The sequence below is a fragment of the Hetaerina americana genome, unplaced genomic scaffold (genome assembly GCF_022747635.1).
Source record: "Hetaerina americana unplaced genomic scaffold, ioHetAmer1.1.p SCAF_5, whole genome shotgun sequence".
NCBI classification, from domain to species: Eukaryota; Metazoa; Arthropoda; class Insecta; order Odonata; family Calopterygidae; genus Hetaerina; species Hetaerina americana.
The window spans coordinates 59,986,574-60,003,632 of NW_027287095.1; positions in this window are offsets into that span (position 1 = coordinate 59,986,574).

The following is a 17,059-nucleotide window of genomic DNA, read 5'->3' on the forward strand; positions in this document are numbered from 1 at the left end:
TTCTATCATAGAAACTTTTGAAAATGGGAATAAAATGTAACTGCCTTGATAAAGAAAATGAAAGTTGCAAATTAATAATTATTTCCGAAGCGTAAAATACAAATAACGAGAAATACTAAACGCATATGTCATGATTACAGCTCTTTTTCCCAGCCCTTTTTTTGAAAATATAGCATAATGTTATATAAATAATTTTAATAAACCGGAGCTGTCTCGTAACTATAGGTTCGGGGTTACGGTTGAGCAAAGGTGAAGGTTAGCATCCCCAAAGTTTTATTGACCGATACATACAGCCCGTGTATTCCAATTTTGAAATAAAGGCCTTTTACGCCCCTTCAAGGGAATAATTCTTAGGTCTCGTGTGTAATGCTACTGGAAAATCAATGCGAATAAATGTACTCTGGGGAAGCGTTTATCATCAACAGAAGCAAGTGTAATAGAACTGAACATGTTTCAACTGGCGATGGCTACCGGTGGAGCAATGATGAAGTCAGATTAATGATGTATATAATAATAGTATCATTTGTCTACATCATATATTGAGCTAAAAATATAAAATAAAATCTAACTTTATACAATAAATTATGCATATAAAAGTTTAATACACTCTTTACTGAACAGACCGTAAACTTCTACACCCCCCCCCCCGATACGTGCGGTACCTGAACAGACTTCATATGAACGACAGAGTTTCAAAAAAACCTCAGATTAGGTATCGTCAACAGTAGGTAGCTATGGAATAAATAAAACTATTTTCAATTTCCTTCACCTAAACTAAACCCTCATTTTTCGTAATTGTGGAGCGATGGGCGTTGATTCATAGCAGGCAACAGCGCGGGAACGCTGGGAAAATACTTTCGGCGGGTTGGCAGGGGTGACTAAGACATCCAAACTAACCAACTGGGAATACATATACGATTGTGACGTTCAATAACGAAAGCTTGAAACGTCGTTTGATGGACATGATGCAAAATGCAAAGCATTCAAAAACGGACTCTGGGTCTTCTGGAATCTTAAACAATATTTCTATTTGAGAAGGCTTAGGATGGAGATCACGTCCTCATGACCCGCCCTCATATTCACTGCCCACATTTTTCTCACAATGGCTATTCGGCTAACTCGGTTGACTCGGATATCACTCCCCTTCATAGCACTCAGCTGATATTCATAACTCTAGACATTCATTTCACAAGGAATAAAAAAGCACACGCTAGCTGAGACTCGACGGGAAGTAGATACTGTCTCCCCGCAAGAAAATGATTTCGAGGATTATCGTCGGAATATATTTTCAAGTTATCATTATTAAAAATGTTTATCTGTGAGTCACCGTCGTAGATTTTGCAGGGTATTTTAGAGACAATGAAAAAAGTCACAAGTGGCTCCTTTTTTTTCGTCTAAAAATCGTTCGTCGTAGAAAAATATGAACTAAGTCATCTACTTCCTATGTTTTAAGATTACTAAGCAAATTATTTTCTAGGAATACTTAGCCTTCTCCTTTAGACGCAATAACTAATCCCTCGTGTTTGGCGGTGTCACTTAATATTTGGCAATCGGTCCTGAATTGTGCGTATAAACCGACCTTGACAGTTGGCAACCGTCCTGATTTATAGCAAACGGTCCTGAATCGTGGCACCAGTCCAAATAGTCACGAGTCCCAAGGCTCGGAGTAATTGTTGAATTTATGAATCCTTCGAACTTTTTCAACAATCAATCCCATCTAATTATCTTCGTTCGCATCGCATTGTTGAAAAGTAACGAAAAGTTTTCGATTCAATAATCAACGGGCCACTGATTTTCGGCAATTTACCCTAAATTGTGGCAGCTGGTCATGAATTGTTAGCAGCCGACCCTAATTTTTATCAGTCCCCCCACCCCTGGTGCCCCTTCCTACGTAGGAGAGACTACAGCCCATGGTGGCCACCATTTGCCACTTCCCTTCACACACGACCCAAAAAGGCCTGGCGTCGGACCATCGCTCAAAACATTTGAAAGTCCATACTTAACATCTCCAATTTGATTACAAGCGTGGTATTCGCAGGAGCCACTATATTCCGCCAAATCATACGTAACGTAAGTATGTGATAGGATGGAATTTAATCAAATGACTCTCCCCATATTCTTTCCATTGATCGTCTGATCTACTAAAAAAATCCTCTGGCCTCCGCAGTCCGCCGAACGTCGAAAGGCTGATAGATATGCGAGACGAAGTACATAGACCTTTAGAATAATCAGAACAAAGGCAAGTACATGAAGCATGGAGGCATTTATCGGAACCAAAGTCCTGCCTCCGCCCACTTGCACTTAAACAATGCGAACTCTACGAGTGACAAACGATACCTGTAAACGACGTATGCAATGGCAGTCCGAGGATTGTTACGCACGGACGGGAGTCGTGAAATGCGATACGTATTACGATCAAACTGCAATGTTGACTCCTCTATTATCAACTATGTACTTCATTTCACAGAACATAAACGGGCAAAAAATTGTCTGTTTGTAAAAAGAATTGTCTTCGTTCATAAATCTATCATTAACAGGGTTGAGGTAATTCCGGGTAACGGTTTGGAAGGCGTTTGGTGTTCAATTAAAACTCCTGAAACCAAAATAATCTACGCAATCGCATTTTACAGGCCGCCAGACGACTAAGATAACTCAACACTAGAACTAGACCAGCTAATAAAACGTTTCTCATCCCAAAAAAAGGATCGTGACATTATAATCGGTGGAAATTGCAATGTCCCATCTATCGATTGGCGCATATACGAGATCATATGAGTCGTACAGAGCTAAAACAGGGAGGAAAGACAAAGATACCTGCGAGTCGCTTTTATTTATCTTTACGTTGAACTATATACATCTGCTTATAACTTCACCAACTAGGGGCGACAATATTGTTGAGTTTTTAGCAACGGAGAGGGCCGAAAGAGTCCTAAATATCACCGAAATAATGAGTATACATGGAATCAGTTCCTAATCATCATGCGCTCGGCAATCAGCAGATTCATTCCAAGTAAATTTATAAAACATAGCGTTGAACCTTAAGGGTACAACGCGGATCATGGGAAATCATTACGACGTCAAATGCTATGTCGCGCCAAGATGAAAAATATAAGGAATGATATCTCTAGCGACAAAAATAATGAGATCACTTATGATTATAAGATACCTGAGGCGAATTCCAAGAAGGCATTTCGGAAATCGCTAAGCGGATTCAAAAGGAAAAGAGTAGCAGAAGATTTGATAGAGAATCCAAAAGCATTTTGGTCGTATGTCAGAGAGGTTCAGGGAAATAAGTCATTATTTAATTCACTCAAAGCCCACAAAGGCGTAAGAGTAACCAGCAGTTTGGCAAATGCTAACTTATTAAACTCCTCCTTTCAAAGCGTCATCACTAATGTCTCACCGAATGCCTCTGTTAGCTTACCAAATCGTCCCGACCTACCGATGCCCAAACGGAATACGAGAGCTATGCAGATTTCCAAAACACAAAAACAGAAAATACTCGCTTTCTCATAGAGGAGATTCGCCTTGGAAAAATTATTTGACTCAATCGGGATTTGAACACCGACGCGTCTATCATAGGGCTTTTCAGCCCACGTTACTCCATCGAGTGAAATGGCACCCATTGTTATTATATTTCTATACTCTCCAAGTTAGGGTTACGAATTCGACAACGAAACATCCTATTCTCATTAAGGTAAAAAATATCCCATTCTCCCAAAAACATTAAGATGGACAGTTTTCATAATAGGTGCCCTTATCAACCAATTACTGGCCGCCGTTTTTATCAGTTGCAACAGTATCTTAATAAGACAAATTTCCGGAGACCTGTGCGCGTGGCTTCCTGTAATCTGTTGTTGTGGTGTTCACGTCATTACTTTAGATAATAAATAAGCGTTTGTGGCTGCTTTCCTCACTTGCCTCCACTCCAAATCAGTTTCCTGACTTGGCATTTTTTTTTAACTTTTCCCGACGACCGCACATTTTTAAAAAAATTGGCCAATGGAATTGTTTCATTTCCAGAGAATTGCTCTGCACTTCACCCTGAAGACGATGGCAGAGTTAGCCGTCGAAACGTCGGTGCACACCACGCTGACCCGGTGGGAAACCCGAGAGAACTTCCTGAATTGAATAACAGTCTTTTCCGGAACAGTCATCAGGCGGAATTAGAACCGGTCCTCCAATATTTGACTTACTCCGGGGAGGGAAGAGAAAGAAGGTTCTTTATCCGCCGGGTTAAACAAGTTCCTGTGGAGGGGAGGTAGGAACGATAAGGGCAAATCGAACTCTTGACTTCCCAATTCGAACATCCGGACGTCAGGACGATTTGGTACGGGACGTGAAAATCGCCACAGGGACAGGACAAACATTTTTAGGCGACATTATTGTTTGGATGAGACGGAGGAGAAAATAACGGGACTGAGATCTTGAGCAAGATACAGAGAGACTTAACTTTCAAGAGGGAAAAAAAATTAGAACTTTTTCTGGTGGGATTAATCATTATTTTGTAAGCTATGGGATGACCTAAGCGACAACTTCTCCAAAAACCGAGGAATTTGCCGTCACATACCAAAATATGAGGGTACGAGACGAAATTTTCAGGAAAAAAATATCATGACGAGACGGGGCAAAAATTCGGGTACAAAAAACTTTTCTGGACGAAGCGCAACGGAAATTTCGGTGAAAGTTTTGTCCACTTCATCTCCAATTCCTGTTTTTTTTCTCAGTTGTTGCCGGGTGTGAAGTTGATGTCTCTGAATTGAAACTACCGAAGTGCAATGCATCCACCGACTAATGTGACCCTGAACTCTGGACGCATTTAGTGCCTTCAGTCAAGAATAAACTCACGACGATACGAAGATAAATGCTGTTATCAAGTAAAAAAAAACAGTCACGAGAAAATAGATAAAAGGTAATGGCATTTTTATACAAAGATAAAACAGATGATGGTCGAGATAATTAATGCGAAATACATAAACAAATAACTCAGCCATGGAACGAATAAAAGAGGTCGAAAGAGAAATGAGCTTGGATCAGCAACGGAATTCCAGTTCTTGTACAATGTTTAAAAAATGGAGCAAGCTGTTTCGAAGAGTGGATACACTCCTCGAAACAGAAATATAATTTAAGAAACATAAAGTAATATGAGCACATATAGGGTCAATGGTAAGCATTTTGTATGCTTGTGAATTGTGATTTATCGATATACTGGTACGTAGTTGTGTCGCCATCTTCGCCATGAACGCTGGGTTGCCCAGTTCTGCTGGAACATTTCTTCGTTGAAGAATAACCTCCCATTGACCTGCCAGACTAAATCTTTGCGCCTGTATGCATGCGTGGAAAATACACGGGCATGTTCGTGTAAATATTCATGCATTGTATAATAAAGAAAATGTGCTTTCTTTTACATTACTCTTACTGCATTTAATATCACAATTATCACATACCGAAGAGAGCCGGAAATTCCGACCTAAGTACCATAGTGTACCGTGCTGTCGTAGGATGTTATTAAAACTTTTGGCAATCAATACCGATTTTTATGAAACAACAATCACTACAAGTAAGTCTAACAACCGCAACAGACTCGCAATGGTCTTGCAGGATTAGGATAAAGAGCAGCCAAAAGGAATCCTATGGAAAATTAAGACGGCCTTGTAATGAATATTTCACCCTAGAGTTTCAAGGATGAGTCTCTATAAATTTTCATCTAATGGAGAGTAAATAGTTACGGTTCGTACATTCCGTTAACCCCCCCCCCCCCACCTTTTAAAATAAAAAATTATTTCGATTTAATTTCAGGCAATTAAAATGGATACATGTTACATTTGCTAATAAATGGGCGAGGTATTGGGTTTGGTAAAGCAGAGACCAGAGCTTTCATTAATACGATACACGTGTCTGGCTTTGTGAGCACGATGTCCGCACACACGAGTACACACGTGTCAACGGACGCCCTTGGCCAACAAACGCCAGGACGCATATGCATAATTTCCCTCGAATACGTGCTCTTGTAGACATACGGAGCATGCACTTAATAAATGGCATAGACGTTACAGATACATGCGTAAGTACTATTCGGGTATTTCACATGCGTTGGTACCTCGAGCAAGAAAACTACCGACTGTAATAAGGGTCGAGAAACCTGAGTTTCGGCTGCATCTAATTTGTCAACCCATTTTGATGCAATACAATTCAGTTGGCGATAAATGCCGAGAAACTGAGGAAGACGTTTTGGCACTGTCAGAAAACATATGATTGCACCCTCATCGAATGTAAACGAACTTTTTTGGTATCTGTCTGTATTCGATGCTGCACCACATAAAAAATATCCATTATCTTCTTTTGTTTTAAGTCTCAAATAACAAATCGTTTAAGACAAAATATGGTTCGTATCTAACCTGGAATCACTTCCGATTTCAATACATTTTTCACGGTCAAATAATTAGCGAATCAGCCGAAGTTAATGCATTAAAATCCTAAGTTTCTTTTTGTGTTTAAAATATGTTTGTCAAATCTGATGTGCCTTTACCTACTGCTGTTTGGAAAACGAGCCTGTTTTTATTGTTTGAAATCCAATAATCCAATTTAGCGTTCATGAAGGAGGCTCTACGAGAAATGGATATGGAGTACAGGAAAAAATTATTACCTCTCTTATGATGGGGTTGCAATTCTGGCATGTGGCATTGTATTAACCTGCGATTTCAAAGTAAGAAAGCAAGGATGTACTTGCAGAAAGCGGCATCTGTTTACCAAATATTGTTCACAAGTTATGAAAACTGTAAACATTTATGAACTTCGAAACGAATGACTCGATTGAAACTTGAACTGCGTAGGTAACACTACCATTTCCTTGGTCAGTGCCGATTAGCTACAAAAAACACCCCTTATTAATAATTAGTAAAAATACAATAAAAATATTTAAATTTATCACCCTTTTATTTTTAATGCCAACCGATTTCCATGCTTCCGCGTCAGTATCAAGATATTTACAAATCCACAGGAGTGACGTGCGTCTTATTAATATATTGGCAGGAAGCAGGAAGGGTGGCTAGGTGAATAAGACAAGAGGGGAAGAATTACGCAATTCAAGACGGAGAGGGGAACCTTAGATAGCCCCAATTTCAGATTAAACCAAGGCCAGGGTCTTGAATAAGTGGTTGGGGCCGATAACGAAAAGAGAACCAACCGAGTCATTGACACCTCATTTTAAGTTTTCGAACCACAAAATTTAAAGAAAATTGAAAATTCGAAATTTTCCAGCAAATCCAATTGAGCACCTCTTTTTTAAACCCGCTCAATTAAAATCAGAAGAGTGAATGCGATTGTGATACCGATTGCGCTGAGTTGTACTAAATTTTATTCCAATTTGACCAACAAAAAAAAATTACAATTTAGTGTTCTTACATCTTAAGAAATCCTTTCCCAGCTAAGTACTTTTGATGCTGACGTAATGATTCCCCCCCCCCAGGGAATTGAACCCTCGATATGAAAAGTAAGTGCATTGGCCAGGTGCCCAACGTACCAATCCGAGGAGGCGGACCTTTGCCTTCCCGGAAGGAGACGTAGGTAATTAAGCCTTCCTCTCGAGTGTGACGGCGGCATCCATGACCTTATTCATATCCCACATGCTCCTTCGCTCGCCGTTATTCATTTAGCCCATCAAAATATTCTTGACTCGCATCTACACTCGTGGAACTTCAAGGCCCTTACGTTTGCTCTTGATCTTCGGATTAACGACATCGAGTAATTCATTACGACCGTTCCCTGCATCTTCTAACATCAGAGACCGTCTTCTAACATTATAGACCATCTTCTAATATCGGAAATTAAAAAAAAAAACTATGGGGATTTTACTGTAGAGAGACAATCCTTGATGGTCTCTCTCTCTCTCTGCAGGTGGCCAGTTATCCCACAAACCTCCCATGTCGCTGGTAGGGCGGATCGATTTTAATTTTTTTTTCCAAATTTCCAAACTCTGAGGGTGAGAAGTTTGCCTCTTGGAGGTTAATCGATCACCCCGAATTCCAATTTTTTAATAAAAAAATTCCACGCCCTACCGAAATGCATGGTGACAATTTCAACCTTGAATGGTTAATATATTTGTCGAAATACTGGTAAAACCTGTCAACCAAGGGAAAGGAAATTGTAATTTTTCATGCATAAATAGTCCATCGGGGATCGCTTATATTATGTTAAATTGTCGTGTTATAATGTCAAATTATTGTGTTTTTTATGTCATTTGGTAACGTGTATGTTATTTTGTTACGTGCATGACATTATGTCATGCCATTATGTTATGTCATTACGTTATGTCACCATGTTATGTCATTACATTATGTTTCCATGCTACGTTATTATGTTAAGTTTTTTATGTTATATTATTATGTGATGTTATTGTAATGTTATTTTGACTAAACTCTATCGCAAAATTCTCAAAGGCTGTGCAAGCATTCATTCCGCCACGTCGCATTCCTTTCGCCACGATTCTTTCTATATTCCCTCCTCCACGATTTATAAATCGACTGCGATAGAGGCACGGAAACTCACCGCTTGACATATCGCCTATTCAATCCAGAACCAATTAGGAACTAATGGATGAAGATGGAAAAAAAATGTGTTCGCACATTCCGTATTAATTTATAGCAGCCAAACCTCCTGTTTTTGTTATCCATGACCTTTTCGAACTATAAAGCCTCGGGCGTTTGATACCTGTACAGGTCTCATGGTGTGTAGTCGCCCCCTGCCACACACCCCGGTGTTGGCTCGCATGGTGCGATGTAGACAGATATATAGAGAACTAAAAATTAAGTAAAACTTAATGTTTGATGTTGTATGCCTTGTGTGTAATCACCCCGTACCACACACATCAGCGGTGGCTCGCAGGGTAACATACAGGAGTAGCTGTAGTACCTGTATAGAAGTAGAGGTAGGTATTCCGCTTTAAAAACAAGCACTGGAATCGGTGTTAGAATGTAAGGGATCTCTCGTCCGTGCAATCGCTCCCGCCCGTGAAAGTAACTGCAGGGAAGCTGGTGAAAGGCGTGGAAGCGAGGGAGGGGACGGTGACTAAAAGAATTTTTCTTAGTAAAAGGAAGACCTATACACGCCTTCCGTTTCTTTGTAGTCTTAAAGTGGTTTCGCACGGTCAACCCAGCCTGCGCACAACCGTTGGGGGAATAAACCCATCCAGGTTGTTTGACTGCAGCCACACCGTTCCTCACACGTGTACTTTATATATATATATATATATACTACCTTGATCAAAAATTTCCCGGAATTTATTCAGAAAATTAAAAATACAAGTTTATTCATCTAAATCTATATTGTCCCCTTCAAAGTAATCCCCATCGACTGCAACACACTTATGCCAGCGCTTGATCCAATCCTCGAAACATTTTTTATATTCGGTTTTCGGTATGTCCATCAGTGCTTCCTGCGATTTTTCCATTACTTCCTCTCGGCTGCTAAAACGCGTTCCCCGTAATGGTTTTTTAACTCGATTGAACAGAAAGAAGTCACAGGGAGCCAAATCAGGTGAATTCGGTGGCTGTTGGATGGTATTTGTTGCATTTTTCGTCAAAAAATTACGAATAATGATAGCACTGTGCGACGGTGCGTTATCATGGTGCAAAATCCACGAGTTTTCTGCCCACATTTCTGGTCTCTTTCGGCGAATTGCTTCACGCAAACGTCTCATAACGCCCAAATAATACTCTTTGTTTACTGTCTGGCCTTCTGGCAAAAATTCATGATGCACTACACCGTTGTAATCCATGAAAACCGTCAGCATTGCCTTCTTTTTTGACTGAGAACGACGTGGTTTTTTTGGTCTCGGCTCATTTGGTGAACGCCATTCACTTGCCTGATGTCTGGATTGCGTGTCGTACTCATAAACCCACGTCTCGTCTCCAGTAATGATCCTTTTGATGAATGTGGGATCGGATTCAGCCTCGCAAATCATGTCTTTTGCGACGTCAACACGGTCTCTTTTTTGCATGAAATTGAGGTCTTTTGGCACCAACTTTGCTGCTACACGACGGAAACCCAAATCATTAACCACAATGTCTTGGGCGGATCCATAGGCAATGTTCAAGTCCTCCGCTATTTCTCTGATGGTTAATTTGCGGTTATTGACCAACATTTCTTTTACTTTATCAATTTTTTCACCGACTTTCGATGTCGATGGTCTGCCACTGCGTTCATCATCTTCGATTGACTCACGACCACTTCTGAACCGCTCGTGCCACTGGTAAACGACCGTTTTTTTTAGAGAATCGTTGCCGAAACACTTTTCCAACATTTCCAACGTCCGTAGTAGTAGTAGTTTTGAGGGGAGGCGACCGACAGCTGAGGTCATTTGCGCCATAGGGGATGGACAGGAAAGGATGAAGGGTGGCGCCACTAAATCCGTTTTTTACGCAAAATTTAATACAAGTTCGTTGTTGCAAATTTAAATCCATTTCTGCAATTGTAAAAAATCGCCAACACACACAGAGATAGATGTACTCTTGGCTACGTAACTTTTGCAAATGTCAAGTTATGACACTAAGATTTAAAGGGAATATCAACAACAGATGTACCAATTTAACAAAAAAAACAGAACTCAAATCGGAACGATGGGAGCGCCACACGGTGGTTATTCCGGGAACTTTTTGATCAAGGTAGTATATATATATATATATATATATATATATATATATATATTTTTTTTTTTTTTAAAGGTAATCTACCGGTTAAGGTAGGTTTTTGGATGGACACAACTACCAAACAAATATTTTCTTACTCCTAACAAAACACAAAATCCATCATCCTACTCTATATCAGGTCCCTCTTCATCTCTGAGTACTTTCTTCCTCCCTTCATCCCGTCCAACATCCCTATCCTGTTCCTTCCCTTTCCTCTTTTGCCCAACATTCTACCCTCTATCACAGTCTTCAACATCCCACTGCCGGTCAATATCCCCTTCATCCACTTTTCCTGCCTCCACAGGATTTCTCCCAATAAACCCCTCTCTTCTCCCACCATGCCAAGTACTTCCTCATTTGTTTTCTTCTCTGTCCATTTCACCTTCTCCATTCTTCTCCACACCCACATTTCAAAAGCCTCCAATCTACGTCTATCCTCCTGCTTCAATGACCACGTTTCCGCACCGTACATAGCTACGCTCCATATCAAAGTTTTTACGAGTCTTTTCTTAACATCCTTACTCAACATCCCCGTCATCAACTCCCTCCTCCTTGTGAAAGCCTCTTTGCCTAACGCAATTCTTCTCCTTACGTCCCTACTACTTTGACCGTGTTGGTCCAAAACACTACCGAGATACGTAAACTGCTCTACCTGCTCTAGTTTTTGCCCTCCTATTTTAATGTTAAGCTTGGCCTTTTTCTTTCTAGAAAATCGCATAACCTTTGTTTTCTTAATATTGATTCTCATTCCATACCTGTCGCACTGAATTTCCAATTCACTCAGCAATGCTTGCAGCCCCTTGGCTGACTGACAAACTAAAGCTTGGTCATCAGCAAACCTAACTGATTTTACGAATTCCCCGCCCACTTTCATTCCTACCTCGAGTTCTTCCCATGCCTCTTTAATCATTTCCTCTGCATACAGGTTGAACAGCAACGGTGATAATGGGCAACCCTGCCTCACACCCCTTCCTAACACTGCCCATCCTGACTCCCCGTTTCCCACCCGCACCTGAGCAGTCTGAGACATGTACAGGTTGCGGATTAGCCTCCTTTCCCTCCAATCTATTCCTATTTTCTGCAATATACTCATTAGTTTTTCCCAATATATATATATATATATATATATATATATATATATATATATATATATATATATATATATATATATGCTTTCGTAGACGTAACACGGAAGTGCCGAATAGTACAATACACAGTAACACACAATATAGAAACACAAAAAAAGAAGAACACACACGTTATTTCTTGATATTTCGACGGAAACAATCCGTCTTCATCTGAAGATATAGAAGTCATTGGCAGTCATCACTTAAATATCTTCAGATGAAGACGGATTGTTTCCGTCGAAATATCAAGAAATAACGTGTGAGTGTTCTTCTTGTTTTGTGTTTCTATATTGTGTGTTACTGTGTATTGTACTATATATATATATATATATATATATATATATATATATATATATATATATATATATATATATATATATATATTTAGCTGATAAATACTTAAAAACTCTTACAGTGGAATTATGAATATCAAAAATGCCTGCCTTCACTTTCTGATAAACGAAAAGTTATCATGTTTCTTCAGAAAATAGTAAAATATGTGATCAGTTTAGTGACTCTGTAAACAGTACAAACAGTTCTTTCATTCCAACATGACAAAAACAAAAAAGGGATTTCCTAGAATTGTTTAATGGGATTGACACAATTAAGTTGCAGCGTTTCCTTCAGGATTGTTCGGAATTTTTTATTTTAACTGCACATTTGTAACACAACATTTTTCTAAGGCTTTAAAAACAACAGAGGTTTCGAAGATGACATTTCCTTCAAAGTTTTACTATCGCTATTGTATGATGCAACCAAACCTGAGATCCCATTGCTAAAGAGGCATCCTTCCAATTTATTCAAGGGATTTAATCTGTAATTTAAGCTTCGCTCCGTGAGTGGTTCCCAGCCTAGATCCTCTAGTAATTTTTCTCAGTTTATTTTAACAACGTGTCCAAAAATTCATTCCTGCACTTTTAAAAATTTTAATTCTAATTGTCAAGTGTCGCACCAGCGTTGTATAGCAATAAGGTCATCTGATAAAGCTGTTGTATCCTCCAGATTACGGATATCACGGTAAACCACTTCATTGTCGGCAAATAAACGTATCTTACCAGTGACTACGGAGTTGAATGTCGCTAACGATAAGTAGGAACAAAAGAGGTCCGATAACACTTCCCTGGGGAACGCCTAAATTAACTTCTACTGCATCTGAGGTAACATCATCTATGTCTACTCTTTGTGCCCGACCATTAAAAAAGTCTTTAATCCCCGCTACACTTTCATCCCACCTCGCACAACCTTAAAACCTCTATGTTTCCTCTCTCCATCTCTTGCCTTATATTTTCTCGAAAAAATAGTAAAAATAAATTAAAAACCTCAAATTTCATGTATAAAAAAACTTTAACTTCGCAATGGAAGGATGGATCAAGTTTTCAGAGCAATAACCTAGCTAAAATTAGTCTGGTGTGTAATCACCCCCCCCCCTGCCACGCACCCTAGCGGTGGCTTGCAGGGTACATAAATAAATAAATGGGGGACTTTCGGTGGGTTATAATGGATAAAGAGTTTTTTATAGGTAACGGTAATGAATTAGCGAATTCGAACGCACCACGGATTGAACATTGAACTGAATTCGAACACTTCCGATCGAGCGACTTCTTCAGCGTTGTTTCTACCACATATCGTAATACCCTAACAAGTACTCTCCGCGAGTTGAACATGGGGGATTAAAGCATCGGAATACCACATGGTGATATTAATTTCACCGAACTTGATTATCGTTTTAAATTCTACTTCAAGAGACTATATATCACATTGACTGATGTGAACAGTCTTAGTTTCATTCGTGGATAAAAAGGAAAAGATATGAAATCGGTTAAACTCACAGTGAAGTCATTAACTGGTTATACAATAAAAATTCAAATACATACGTATTCAGAGCGAAAGAAAGAGGATTATCAAAAAAAATAAGTCATTTTAAATTATTATCATGAGTTAGATCAGCAACTTTGAAGTAAACACACAAATGAGAAGTAAACAAGTTGCGTCAAGCTCGATATCTCCCACTCTCTATCCCTCTCTCTCTCTCACTTTATCTGCCACCGCGCACACATATGTATACTTGTAATGGTGAGTTAGGTACAAACGAATAGAACCGATTAGCTGCTCCGCAGTGATCTTTCGTTCTTTCCTGTTTCGTCATATGTATCCAATACGGTACACGATTTTGAAGTGGCTCATTAGGCCAAATATTAGCGATATTCAAGTGGTCCACTTTATATCAAGCGTTCGATCCCTGGTGTAGATTATAATTAGCAATTGCCTATCGGGTTAGATTAGGTTTCAAATGCATAGACCTGAGCACTAAAAAATACTGTACTCCTAAGCGCTGACTATTACGACACAAAATATCCTTAAACCTCATCTTACATAGTGTAATGACTCGTTCTTTATCTCTGCATACTACTTTCTACTTCCGTAAATTCCATCCAGAAGGCTTATTCTTTTCCTGCTTCAGTCACGACCGCCCAATATTCTCCCCCTCAAGTATCATCCAGAGCATCTCACTGTCTCTCAATACCACTTGCAGGTGTAAGAGAGGGGTGTACATGAAGGAAATAGTATTAGTGGATTGGGAAGAACCGGACATACGAATGATGATGGTCAATGAGGAATGCACAAAATCAATTTTGTTTGCGGATGATCGAGTTTTATTTAGCCAGTCATCCAAGGGGTTAAAAAAATTGCTGAGCGAGTACATCAGAGGGAAAGGTACGGGATGAAGATTAATGTAAACAAACAAAGGCTTTTAGGTGCTCGAGAAAGAGGGAAACTACATTATACATTCAAATAGGAGGGCAAAAATCAGAGCGGGTGGAACAGATTACCTATCTTGGAGGTGTTTTGGACATAGATGGTCAAAGTAGTAGGGACTTCAGAAGAAGAAATGCGTTTGACAAAAATAAGCTCTCTCAAAGAGGAGAGATTTGATGACGAGACGTGAAGTGAGGATGTTAACAAAAGATTAGCGAAAACTTTGTGGAGTATATTTTTGTACGGTGCGAAAAAATGGTCGTTGAAAATAGATGACAGGCGCAGATAGGAAGCTTTTGAATTGTGGGTGAGAAGAATAATTAAAAAGGTAAAATGATTGGAAAAAAGACCAACGAAGAAGTGTCATGCATGTTGAGAGAGGAGAGATGGTTGTTGGGACAGGTCCAAAGGAGGCAGGAGAAATTGATGCAGAGTATTTTGATTGGGGATATGCTAGAGTATGATTGTGGACAAAAGAGTTATTAAAAATTTGGCCTGGAGTGTGATATATTGTGAAACTTGTTCACTGAACCAATACGATGGACGTGGATGGGAGGCTTTTGAGATGTAGGGGCGGAAAAGGATGGAAAAGGTAAAATGGACGTCAAGAAAAACAAACGAAGTTAATAGGCATATCGGGGGGCGAGAAAGAATGGTTGTGAGCAATCTTCTTCTATTATACCTAGACTTTTATCTACTATTTTACTTCAAGTCCGCTTTAATTTTTCCATTCTTCTTATTCATATCTTAAATGCCTATACTTATTCACTTGCCTCAACTACCAAGTTCCCGAGCCACGCAAAACTACTCTAAATATTAAATTTTTCCCTGGCCATATGTTTACATCTATGTTTTGTTTACACGTCTTTGTAAAAGCTCCTTTTCCTAACGAAATCTTATTATAATGACGCGACTACTACATCCGTCGTTCTCCAAAACATTTCCCGAATAGGAAATCTGTTCCCCCCGTTATAGCTTATGTCTCCCAACTTTATTTTTATAACATCATTCCTTCTCCTTAAGAACCTCATTGCCTTCTATTTCTTATGAAGTATTATTGATAATTTCATGCACTAAGCCATTTATCGTAATATATGTATCGGATATACAGTCAAAATTATGTTAGGACATTCATAAGGTTGCCTGATTATAAGAATATGAACGAGATGATCATGGGTTTATAGATTTATGGAACCACCCTGGGAAGCACTTTTATAGGGGCGGCCCTTTAGGTCTCCTGCGGTGATCGGATACTCCGGGTAAGATAAAAATGAAATGAAAAAAATGAGGGGGCGAGAGGTGAGGGGCAGTACACCCAGGGACTGTCCCGGGTAACACAAACTCTATGGTGATAAACCACTGTTCCTGATTCTCCCTACTGAGAAACAATTTTCGTATTAAGAAGCCTTTTTGTAGTATTTTCAACGATAGTTTAAAATGAATCTAAATCCAAAATTGTCATGAAATTTAGTCTGATGCATTTTTTTGAAGAAGATGGCAACTAAATACTCTAGAACGTCGTGTGGTCCTTACCCAAATGTGCGTTTCCTTACTATCTTGAATGTAGTTTTCACAGGAACGACTACTTACTGTTTTAAGATCCATATTTGTTATCATGTTCACAGTTATCTGATAGCCTTCCCCATTACGATTATAAACATCGATAAACACAGTAATTAACCCGAAGGTCGGTTTAGTAGGTGATGGTAGAGTTCACCCAATACTAAGCCCGACGGCGTTTGAAATTCACACATCAGGGTAGGGGGGCAGCGCCTTTTCCTGTGCCGGTTATGGTTCACCAGAAAGATCTGGTACCCGAAAAATCACATAGCTTGGGTGGGGATTTAGGTGCCCAGAGAGGCTTGCCCGGGAATCGAATCCGGGCCCTCCGATGGACCTGGATATTATTTGGGGTGGAAAAGATACTAGGTCACCCACAATAAAGAAATAACATTTTTTATTCAAGAAGTTGGGTGCAATAATATTGCTGAAATTCAATGGACATGTCAATGAGATGATCTAAAATGAGAATACATGGTGGTAGAAATTGAGCGCCATGGCGACATAAAATGAGCTTGCCAGTAAGGTCACGATTATATTTTCAGTAAAAGGAACCAACGATTTACTTTTACAACGTGTTCACAGCGCATCGCACTCTCTCAGGAATACTTTCGGACACGCTTCTAGCATGGTTGGGGGCACTTCATTTAATTAGAAATTATAACTAATATAATTATAACATACTCTTGAAAATGGAAGGATTACAGGATTTAACCTTATAATGACAATTACAAAATTTCAACTTATCACTTTCGTTCCAAATCTAAGAGTCTTATCAGGGATAAGATATTAATGGGTTATTTTACGCAGGGAGGACTGATTTACTTACCAGTAAGTAACGATTTTCGACACACATGTAGGGAACTCAAAATTACCGCTATAACCCAAGACGTGTAACAAACGAAAATACAAAAGCGCTGTAGAATTAAG